This window comes from Trypanosoma cruzi, genomic scaffold, assembly GCF_000209065.1.
Source record: "Trypanosoma cruzi strain CL Brener 1047053517155 genomic scaffold, whole genome shotgun sequence".
Classification (NCBI taxonomy): domain Eukaryota; phylum Euglenozoa; class Kinetoplastea; order Trypanosomatida; family Trypanosomatidae; genus Trypanosoma; species Trypanosoma cruzi.
The window spans coordinates 27,564-38,124 of record NW_001849539.1 but is presented as its reverse complement, the minus strand read 5'-3'; the positions used below and the strand labels follow the sequence as shown (position 1 = coordinate 38,124).

At 59.5% G+C, this 10,561-nt stretch overlaps 2 pseudogenes, besides 4 other annotated features; both read left to right on the top strand.

The window, feature by feature from the left end:
* Nucleotides 1–6,978, top strand: Tc00.1047053509121.20 (annotated as a pseudogene).
* Nucleotides 1–10,561: a sequence feature (areas not merged during assembly with more than two copies in the genome that could not be assigned to a particular haplotype).
* Nucleotides 1,468–1,521: a microsatellite.
* Nucleotides 8,566–8,586: a sequence feature (AT_rich).
* Nucleotides 9,265–9,286: a sequence feature (AT_rich).
* Tc00.1047053509121.10 lies at nt 9,295–10,561 on the top strand (annotated as a pseudogene; the record flags this gene model as incomplete).

Below are 10,561 nucleotides of genomic sequence, written 5' to 3'. Positions count from 1 at the left end.
GGGCGGACTCGAGTAAAGCCTTTGCGAAAATTATTCCACTAAGTACGACTGTGGCGTCAACCGCGCGGTTTTGTGGTTGGGTGCAACCTGCAGGGCGATGAGGAGGTTTCGTACGAAGATGTGCTTCCGGAGGACGTAGTTGTGTTCAGGTGCGGCACATGCAACGAAGACGCGGCGTGCTACATGCCCGGGACGGAGTCGGTGGACCGCGGCTTGTGCTCGTGCAGCTGCAAGGACGGATGGCATGGCGCGTCGTGTCTTCCCTTCGAGGTGCCCGACGCGGTTGTGCCGCCCCTGCCGGAGAGAGCCGTCGACGGCGACACGAGCTGCGTGGTGAATCAGACGCTGAAGAACCTCACGCTGAAAATGTGGAAGACGCACCACTGCTACGTGGGTGTGACATTCAGCGGCGTGGGTGCTATGCTGACGTTCTCCCTCAATCGGATGCCGCTGCATCTTCCCATCAACATCACGATTACTGGGTGCACGTTCCTTTACGGGGCTGTGCTGCAGTTTGTTGGGGGTGCTGAGGCGACCGAGTCATCCGGCGTCCTGATCCGCGTGAGCCAGACTGTAATGCGGTCCTCCGTTGTTTTGTTTGCATTTGCCCTCCCGCAGCACTGCGACATTGCCGTCACGGACGTAGACGCGGTGCAGTTCTCTGAGGTCCAGTTGCCGGGATCTGTGAACAACATGTGGAGCGTTGTGATGCTGCAGAACGTCGTGTTGAGCGAGTCCTCGCTGTTGGTCAGCAACGTCAAGGCGAATGCATCGAGGCACGGCTTGTTTGGTTTGTACTCGACCGGGACGCTGACGCTGGAGGGTGGCAGCTCGCTGTACGCGCGGTATTGCAGCTTCGGTGGGTACACACACCTGCTCTGCGTGCACATTCTCGGTGTCAGTGATCACTCTGTTTTTGCGCTGCTCAACAACACAATGGACTCCGGGACAAGCTTCTTGTATCAGAAGCAAAAATTCAGCGTGTCAGATCACGGCGTGTTGCGCGTTGTGGGGAACAGCGGTCCTGTTTCCAACGCCATTTATGCATCTAACTTGTGGACCGTCCAGCGGTCAAGCTGGCTTGATTGGCGCGACAACAACGTGGGAGTGGGTGCGATGTTCCGTTACTCCCCATTATTTGCTATGAGCATTGACAGCAGCAGTGTGGTGACGCTGACGGGCTGCAAGATGGGCTGGACGGGGTTGTCGAGGCCTCTGCTATCGCAGTCTGACGCCGGCTACCGGTTTGTTGCTGGGTGCCTGACGGTCGCGGGACGGAAGGTGACGACGGCGGCTGAATTGGAGCTCCATGGCATCAATAACTTGACGACGGTTACTGCGTGCGGGGAGTGCACGAAGGATGGTAACTGCTTTGCTCCGCTGACGACGGCTGTCATTGATTGCAAGTGCCAGTGCGCTGCTGGAGGGCACGGCGATGTGTGCGTCCCGGCGCCTGTGCCTGTTGGCCCGCCGCCACCGACACCGCCGTCGCCAGTGCCGTCCACGCCGCTGCCACCGCCGGTTGGTGAGTGCATCAGCGACATGGTGCACCCCGAGGTTGCGCAGGCTGTGGGCGGCGGGCTGTCGTGGCTGTGCTACCGCAACGTGACGTTCAGCGGGGGCGGCATGAGCCTGACGGTGCTGATTGGGGCGATGACGGGCGACGTGGCGAATGTCATGTTTGATGGATGCACGTGGAGGGACGGCGCCGTGCTGTTGCTGTTGGGCAACGCGTACGCCGCTGTGGGGTCGTTGAACATTGTCGTCACCGGCAACACGTTTATTGACGCACTGCTAAGCCCGGTGGGTGTGTTTCCACCGCGCACGAACATCACGATCAGCGGGAACCGCTTTGCGGTCACGAGGCTGATTCATTGGCCGGGATTGGACGTTGGGAGGACGTTGTGTATTGCGATGAATGGACTGGCGATCAGCAATGACTCCGCGGTGGTGCTCAGTGGCAATGTGTTTCAGAGCGTGACGGCATTGTCAAGCGCCATTCACGTCGTTGAGTCTTCGCTGAGGGTGTCGTGGCACTCCGTGTTTGCGGTGATGGCCAACACGTTTAATATGGAAGGCGGTAACAGTACGCTGATAAATCTTGGAGGGTCTAGACATTTTTTGTCGCTGAGTGTACTGAACAACTCTGCCGTGGTGATCCGAGGCAACGTTGTGACGAGGCCGGTGAGGTACTTCATTTTATTTTTTGGGGCCTCACGTGTGGAGTCCCAGTCCGCGGTTGTGTTTCAGGGCAACGACATGCAGGGAAGCTTGGCTGTGTTTTATTCAACTTTTTCCTCCTACATTTACTACAACTCTTGGCTGCAGTTGAGCGACAACCTCTGCCGCGTGCCCCCATCGAATGTCTTTGCTTTTTTTAACCCCACGGTGAATCTCCGCGACTCCACGTTGTCGGTGTCCGGCAACCAATTCATGTCCAACAATGGAGTGACCAAAGCGCTGTGGATATTCTCAGGGCCAACCGATCTTAAAAACGGAGCGATTGTGGCCGCGTGCAACACTGTGAACGGCGTTGAGGGGGCGAATTACAGCATCCCGTCCGTGTACAATGCCACCATTCTGACCTGCAGCGACCCATGCACTCTTGCGACGTCGTGCTTCCCTGCGTACACGACGACGACCTCGAGTGATGGCTGCGCCTGCAGGTGCGCGGAGGGAGGCCACGGCGATGCGTGCCTGCCCGTTGCTGTTCCCGAGCCACCGAGCACCGACGGCGCCGACCTTTGCGTGCGGGACGTGCGTGTGGGTCTGGAGGTGAACGTCAGTTTCGAGACGTCGGTGGTGTGCTACGTTGGTGTGACCTTTGCGGCGGACGTCGTGGTGGACGTGGCGTTGATGTCAGGGAGCGTGCGCAACGTGACGCTGGCGAACTGCACGTTTGTGGGCGGTACGAGCCTTTACGTTTTGGGGTGGCTGTCCGACTCGCCTGCTGGAGAGCGCGCCGATGTGTTGATCAGCGGGCTTGAGTCGCACTCCGGCGGCGGCGTGGTGGTGGCGAACCGATTTCCGCCGGGCTCGCGCGTCACTGTGGTGGACTCGGTGCTGATCGCAGAGGCGCGTGTTGCGTACCGCGGCGCCTACGACCTTGGCGACGCCTCCGCGTGCCTCGTGGTGCACAGCGTGAATCTGATGGGGAGTGTGCTGACCATCGCGCGCACGCAGGTGGCGGCTGTGTTCCGCGACGCTGTTGGCGTGTTGTTTGTTGGCGGCGTGGCGCTGTCGTCGCGCGGTGCGCTGTACGTGGACGGGCTGTCGGTGCAGACGGCGCTGGGGCTGTGCGTGTCGGTGGAGGGCGGTGTTGCGGCCAGTGGCGGCTCCGTGGTGGCGTTTTTTGACAGCGACTTCCTGCTGTGCAAGCACGCGGTGCCTGTGCGTGGGGCTGTGAGCGTGTCGGCCTCCGCAGTGGCGCTTGTGCGGAGCGACTTTGTATCGACGGGGGACTACGCGGTGGCGTTTTATTCGACGGTGAGCCTTGCCGGCGGGTCGATGCTGCTGGCGAAGGGCAACGTGCACGACGGCGTCTCGAGGGAGATGCTCTACGCCACTGGCGCCGTGACCGCTGCTGGGAGCACGCTGAGCTTTGTGCGCAACCGAGCGCTGCTGCCGCGGATGCTATCGCTGAGCCTGTCGCTTGCGGCTGGGGCGCATTTGAGGGTGGCGTGCAACGACGCTAGTGGGCGTGTCCTGTCGACGGCGGAGGAGTACGCAGCGGCTGGTTTTGGCGACGCTGGGAGCATCGACGTTGTTGGGTGCGACGACTGCGACAGGGACACGTACTGCTACGCGCCCGGGACGGCGTCGGCCAGCATGAGGAACGGTGTGTGCGTGTGCGCGTGCGGCAGCGGCGGGTACGGCGAGGCGTGCGTGCCTGTGGGTGCTCCCGCGCTGCCGCCTGCCATGGGCACTGTGCTGAGTGTGTTCGTCCGCGGGGGCGTGACGGTGCGGTCGGTGTTCGTTGTGCCTGCCGGCGCGAGCGAGGTGACGCTGCGCCACGTTGTGCTGGACGGCGTGAGTCCTGTGCTCTACGTGCCGTGGATGGCGCGGGACGGCGTGCGGATCGTTGTGCAGAACGTGTCGCTGCTGAACGGTGCCGTGCTGTACGTGATGGGCGGTGGAGCGTTGCGCGGTGCGGTGTCGGCGGGAAGCGACGAGGGCGGGCCGGTGGAGCTGTCGATTTGCGATGTGGAGGCGCTGAACGGTGCGCTTGTGCTGACCGGCACGTTCCCTGCGGGGTCCGTGCTGACGGTGACGGACTCCCTGCTGGTTGCCGCGAGGTCGACGCCGCTTGTGTATCTTCCCGGCTCGCGGTCCTCGCCGTACGCACCGGTGCTGGTGCTGTCGGGCCTGCGGCTCGTGCGGTCCGTGCTGGTTGTGTACGGCGTGGCCCTCGTGACCGTGATGACTGGTGGGTGGACGGTGGTGGTGGACGGCGCTGTGCTGGAGCTTGTCGGTGGCGGTGTCGCGTTGGATGCGGCTGTGTTTGGTGGCGACTTTGCGTTGTACGCGAGTGCGCGTGTGGTGGCGTCTGGGGGCGCTGTGCTGCGCGTGTCGGGGAGCCAGGTGTACGCCGCGCATGGATTGGTGTTCGACAGCGGGGTGGAGGCCAACGCGTCCGCCGTCGTAGTGAACGACAACGCCGGTGCGCTGACCGATGGCGCGCTGCTGGAGCTGCGGGGGTCGGCGTCGTTTGCATCCGGGTCGTGGCTGTCGGTGCGCGGCAACAGCATCAGCGGCAGGCTCCTGTCGGTGCCGTCGTACCCGCGCAGTGCGGAATTTGTGCAGAGCACGCTGACGCTCCACGGGAACGCCGGCAGTGGGTCCTTCGTGATGGACGGCACCGTTGTGCTTGGGGGCGCCGGCGGAAAGTTCGTCGTGGGGTGCCTGATGCTCAACGGGCAGGCGCTGCGACCGTTCGACTACAGGTCTGCCGGCATCATCGGGAAATTCCGCCCCGTGGCGTGTGGCGTGTGCGACGCCGAAGTGAGCTGCTTTGCTGCTGCGACGAGGGCGATGTCGGGGTCGTGCGACTGCCGCTGTGCTGAGGGCGGGTACGGGCGCGACTGCCTGCCGGTGTACCTGCCGCACGTGGACGGGTGCAACCGCACGCCTGTCCTGCCGCTGCTGAGCCACACGGCGACGCTGACGGAGACGCGCAGCCTGACGCCAACGTGGACGCCGAGCCTGAGTAGGACGCATTACGGGTCGACGGAGTCCCTGCAGATGACGGAGACGGTGGCGCTGCCGCCCACGCGGACCCCGACGGCGTCGGCGAGAGGCACGCTGTGGTGGAGCGACGTGGCGTGCCCGACGCTTGCTGTGACGACGACGGCGGCTGGTGGGAGCCTGACGCAGAGCGACATCCGCGGCGGTGGGAGCGGCGTCCCGACATGGCTGATGGTGGCGCTGCCGCCGCCGTTTCGGTGGGCAAGCGACCCGCAGCTCGGCACGCACCTGAGCTTCGTTCCGGTGTCGACGGCGCAGCCGAGCGGCCTCGGCGGTCCGTGGGGAGCGATGCTGCGCAACGCGACGTGGGTGCGCAACGCGACGAATCCGTCCACCGTCCTGGAGCTGGCTTTGCCTGTGCACCGCGGTTACTTCATTGTTGCCGACGAGACGATAGTCATTCGCTGCGACGCTGTGGCGGTGTCCGGCGGCTGCAAGGGTGTGCTGCTTGGGTCCTTCACGATCAGGTCGAACACGCTGCCCGCCGTTGCCAGCGCCCTCTCGGCGATCACCGGCGTCGTTGCGGGTGCGGCGGCTGTTGCCATGGTGGTGACCGGCGGGCTGGGCTCTATCGTGGAGATGCAGGCACTTGGCGTGTTTGCGAGGATGTCATGCGCCTTGGCACAGGAGCGTGCGAGCACCGTTGCGCTGCAGTACTTCCTGTCGGTGTTCGCTGCCCTTGACCCGCTGTGGATGGTGTTGGGCAACGCGCTGCTCGCCGCTGTGTTCGGGTGCGTGCACTGCGGTGTGACGGCCGCCTTCCAGCGGTGGCGCGGCGTGGATGCGACGAGTGCGTGGGCTGCGATGCGCTTCCCGAGCCTGACGTACGTCGTGGCGCACGCGATGCATCTCGGCATCTTCTTCGGCTCTGTGCTTGCACTGGCGATGCCCGACGCCCGCGTGCAGCACTGCGTGATTGGTGTCGTTGGCGTGCTGTACGGTGTGGCGTTCCCTGCTGGTGTGTGCTACTTTATTGCCCGCCACGTGGGTGCGAGCTTCACGAAGTACTGGCAGTTTTCGAGGAAGCCGCTTCATGAGCGCCTGCTGTACCCCGTCGGGTATTGGTACCCCGCGGCGCAGCAGCGGATGTACGGCGGCATGCTGACGAACATGAGGGGCAGCCACGTGTACTGGTGCGTGTTCCAGCTGTCAGTGCTGTGTGTGGTGGGTCTGATTGCGGCTGTGCAACCGTCCGTGGGAGGCTGCCACGTCCAGTACTTCTGCATGGCGGCTGTGCTGCTTGCGGGCGCGGGCGTGGTTGCCTTCACGAACATGATGCGCTCGGCCTTTCTGACGGTGATGCACACTGCGAGCTTTGTGCTCCTTTCGGCGCTGTGCGTGGTCAGCGCGGCCAACCACCTTGCGCCGAGCGACGGCGGTGCGAGGGCGTACGTGGCTATCGTGCTGCTGCTGACCATTGTGCTGCTTGCGGTCACTATGTATAGCGTCGTTGTGTGGTACTTGGAGGACCGCCACTGGCAGGAGCTGCGCGAGCCGCGGCGTGGAGGGCTGGAGGCGCTGCTGCGCGATGACGAGGAGAGCGACGAGGACACGCAGAAGCCTCACGACATGACGTCATTGTCGTGTGCCTCAGGCACCACCGCTGCGTCGTCGTACCGACCACCCGCACCGCCGCGGCCTATGGCCGGTGACACCCGCTCAGACGCCCTGAGTCTGCTTGACCGTGCATCGAGTGCGAGCTGCAGCATTAATTATGCCCCTCTGGACAGGTGAGGATGGTTTGCTGGACGAAAGATTTATCGCAGTTTCTCATTTTTGAGGTGGAAAGGCTTCGACCCCAACAGTACCGTTACGCGGCGGGAAGACACGAAGCCCTCGCAGATGCGGCATAACGTGGATGCGTCTGGCAGGGATCTTTTCTCTTTCCATTATTCATTGATTGATTGGGTGATTGGTTTGTTGCTTTTATTTTATTGTATTTTATCGATTATTGACGACAGCGGATTATCGAACTATCACGCCAGCCCGGGGCGGATGCGTAACGTGTGTGTGTGTGCGTATGTGTTTTGCGGCCGCCGCTGCAGCACCGAATATGGAGACTGGTGCTCTCTCTCTTTCATATCTGTACTCTGTAGTGAGGACGTGCTCGACGATGGTGCTGGTGTGCGGGCCATAGGATGCATTCAGGAAAGCGTTAGGGAAAACAATCGATGAAACCCTTCTGTGACGCGTCACCTCCTGGAGGTTGTGAGTGTGCGTTGCTGGCTGAAATGAGGGGAGGGCGTGGGGTGCCACGGCTGTGCGGCTGCGCGGCCACCCATCGTACTCCGCCCCGACAGCGTCATTGATTGTTGGTTCGTTTCTATTTTTCTGTGCGTGACTGCAGTGACTCTCTCTCCTGTCCCACGATGACTGTGTGTGAGGGCATGCCTGCCACCTTTTATACTTCTGATGTTGTGTAGAAAGAACAACAAGAGAAGGAACGAAGAATTATGCGGAATGATGTATTTCTTTTTGTAAGTACATACTGGTGTGTTCTTTTGTATTACTCTGGTGGCTTCCTCCACTTTTTCACTTTTTTTTTGAAGTTGCTCCACACGTGTCTCAGTGTTTGCCTTAGGACGGCCACACACGGGTAGTTTGGGCCGCGGATAGTCTTTTTTTTGTTGATGTCATTTTGTGTTATACGCTGACGCGGTCACGTTCTTCAGGCATCCACTCTCCACAGCATGGCGCCCGATATTTTGGAGTCATCCCAGGTGTAACGCCGGCACCGCCGCCGTGGCACGCATGGGAAGTAAGATTTAACGCGGGATAGCAAAAGATATTGTGCTGCACATGTGTCTGTTGCATTTGTTCTGTTGAGGAGGTCTTCAATTTAGAGGAAGAGGGATGAACACTGCACGATTCTGTGGCTTGGAGGAGTTATTGCCCCTTTTTTAAATATATTTTTGGTATGATCCCTGGCCCCACTCGTGTCTGCCCCGATTGCTTCCCCTGAGTGGAGCCGCGCCATGGCCATTATTATTATTATTTTTTTGGTTGTTTGCAGGAGGAAAAACACGTTGCGAGTGACGAAACCACACTTCATGCATGCGGCGTCCAGGGAGCTACATATTTGAGGTGGAGTGCACATATGTGGACGTCACGTGAGACGGAACGGTGGTTGACTGCCCAACCGTCACTCCTTTCTGGAGAGTGTGCTCCTCTTTTTTTCTGTTGCCCTTTTGTGTCAGGGCACGGCGGGATTGGGGATCGCCGTCCCACGAAGGGCCTTGCACGCATACACACTCTCATGCCACCGTCGCCCCCCCGAATTCGGGAGCAAAACAAAATTCCTGCTGCTTTTTGCATTGGCGCAATTATTTTTATTTATTATTAGCTGACGCCATTCTGTCCGGCGTGTCACTTTGATTGGATTGTGTGGGATTGCTCGCCAACGCTATCGAACAAAACAGGCTGTCGCTTTTACGTCCTTAAATGTCATCTTGCGCGCACGTATTTTTTTTCACTTGTTCTGTTGGTGTGCACTCAAACAGCGAGGAATCCGGAACTATGCGTGCGTGGGGTTTGTCCTTTCATGTGAACTGCGGGCAACACCGAGGGGCTCTCACTTTTGCTCCGCAGAGTTATTGTGTCTCTTTGCAGGGCTGGCAGGGAAATTCCATGCAGCCTGCTACTGCTGGTTTGTGCTTAAATGCCACTCCATGCGAATAATTTGGTTTAGCGAGTGAGGGGGATTGTTGGGTTTGTGTGCGCTCTGATTCAGTTTGCTACTTTGTGCGGGCAGGCAATACTTGAGAGGTGGGAAAATGGAGCGGGGCGGTGCCTGGCCGCGTCCCGCCCATCATTCCGTGCACGATGGTGTGGTGCGCACTGTGGCGTTGACTCTCCGATGTGACTGCGGTGTCCTGTGCGGCAATGGCGGTGGGTGGAGGAGAGTGTTGGCCCGCTGCGGGACGGTGGGATTGTGTTTTCTTTTTTCTTTTTACTTCTCCCTCTGTAAAGGTATGGAATTAGTGTTAGTGCTAGGGATGGGGCAAACAGACAGACAACGTGAATAAATTTAAATAAATTAAAAGGACGATAATGTGGCGGCGTTGTGGTCGATTGCACGCCGTGCTGCTGCGGAGGCGGTGGGCCTTGACTGTTTCGCCGGCAGGTGTTGCAGTGCGGCTGCATGGCGTACCGACCACCTCGCCGTGCGACCACCCCGCCCAACGCCATTGGGGCTGCGGGAGGAAACAGCCGCGGCTGTCCTTTGGAGCCATCGGTGCCTGCTGGCCGCAGTTGGGCGGTGCGAGTGGGATGCTTCATCGCACGGGTGTTGTGAGGGCGCCTTGCAGCGGCTCCAGCGATGGTTCCGATGCTGCAACTTGCAGAGGAGTGGCGGACACGCGGCGACCGCAGTGGACCCCTTACAGTCGGCTGGAAAGGGTGCTGCTGAAGGGAAAGGAACGCATCACCAAAATGTGGCTGAATGATTTTCTTTGGAATTATTTTGACGGCAGGGGCGTTGAGGAATTCAATGAGAACGTCTACATGAAGGACTTTTTAATTAGCCCCAATGAGTTCATCCAAGAAGGAATGTTATTGAGGACAATAAAGGCATCGCCGCCATAATACCAAGAGCTGGAAAAAGAGCGTGAGGAGTTTTACATGCTGTTGGAGGCTTCAAATAAGCCTAAAAAAGAATTTATTGTCACTCTCAGGGAATGGAGGGACTTTGAAGGAAAGGATACGGTCACTCCTCCTGCAATGGCACAAATAAACACAGCCTGCTCTCAGGTACCTGAGAGGAGAGAGGCAGGAGGAGGAAGAAAGGGCAAGGCGAGAAAGAAAATAGCTTGGAATTGACGTTTCCACTATGATTAAAGATGCGGTGTTTGAGGGAAGGGTTCGCGTGAATAAAATGGAGCTGAATGATTTTCTTGCGATGGAATTGGACGGCAGGGGCGCTGTGGACGCCAATCGGAATGTCTTGCAGGAGGAGTTTTTCGAGGGCCTCAAGAAGTATATTTGCGATGCGGGAGTATTGGACGAAATGCAGGCATCGGATTGTTCTGTGAGGATGGAGAGGGCTGTAAGGGATGAAATGGATATGGAGGAAGATGTACACAAGCTTGACGAGAATGACGTGGACAATTTACTGAAGTGGTTGGTGGCCGCTGCGGAGGTAAAGGCAAGTGTTCATGTAGCCACTAAACAGTTTTTGGATGCAGCCGCCGAGGAAGCGAGGAATCCAACGACGTCGAGTGCACCGAGATGCCTGTAGGGATGCTGCGAGTCCGTGTACGATGCGAGGTGACATCATGTCGTGGAAGTTGTTGGCGGCGAGGGGACGGGAATGGGTGTG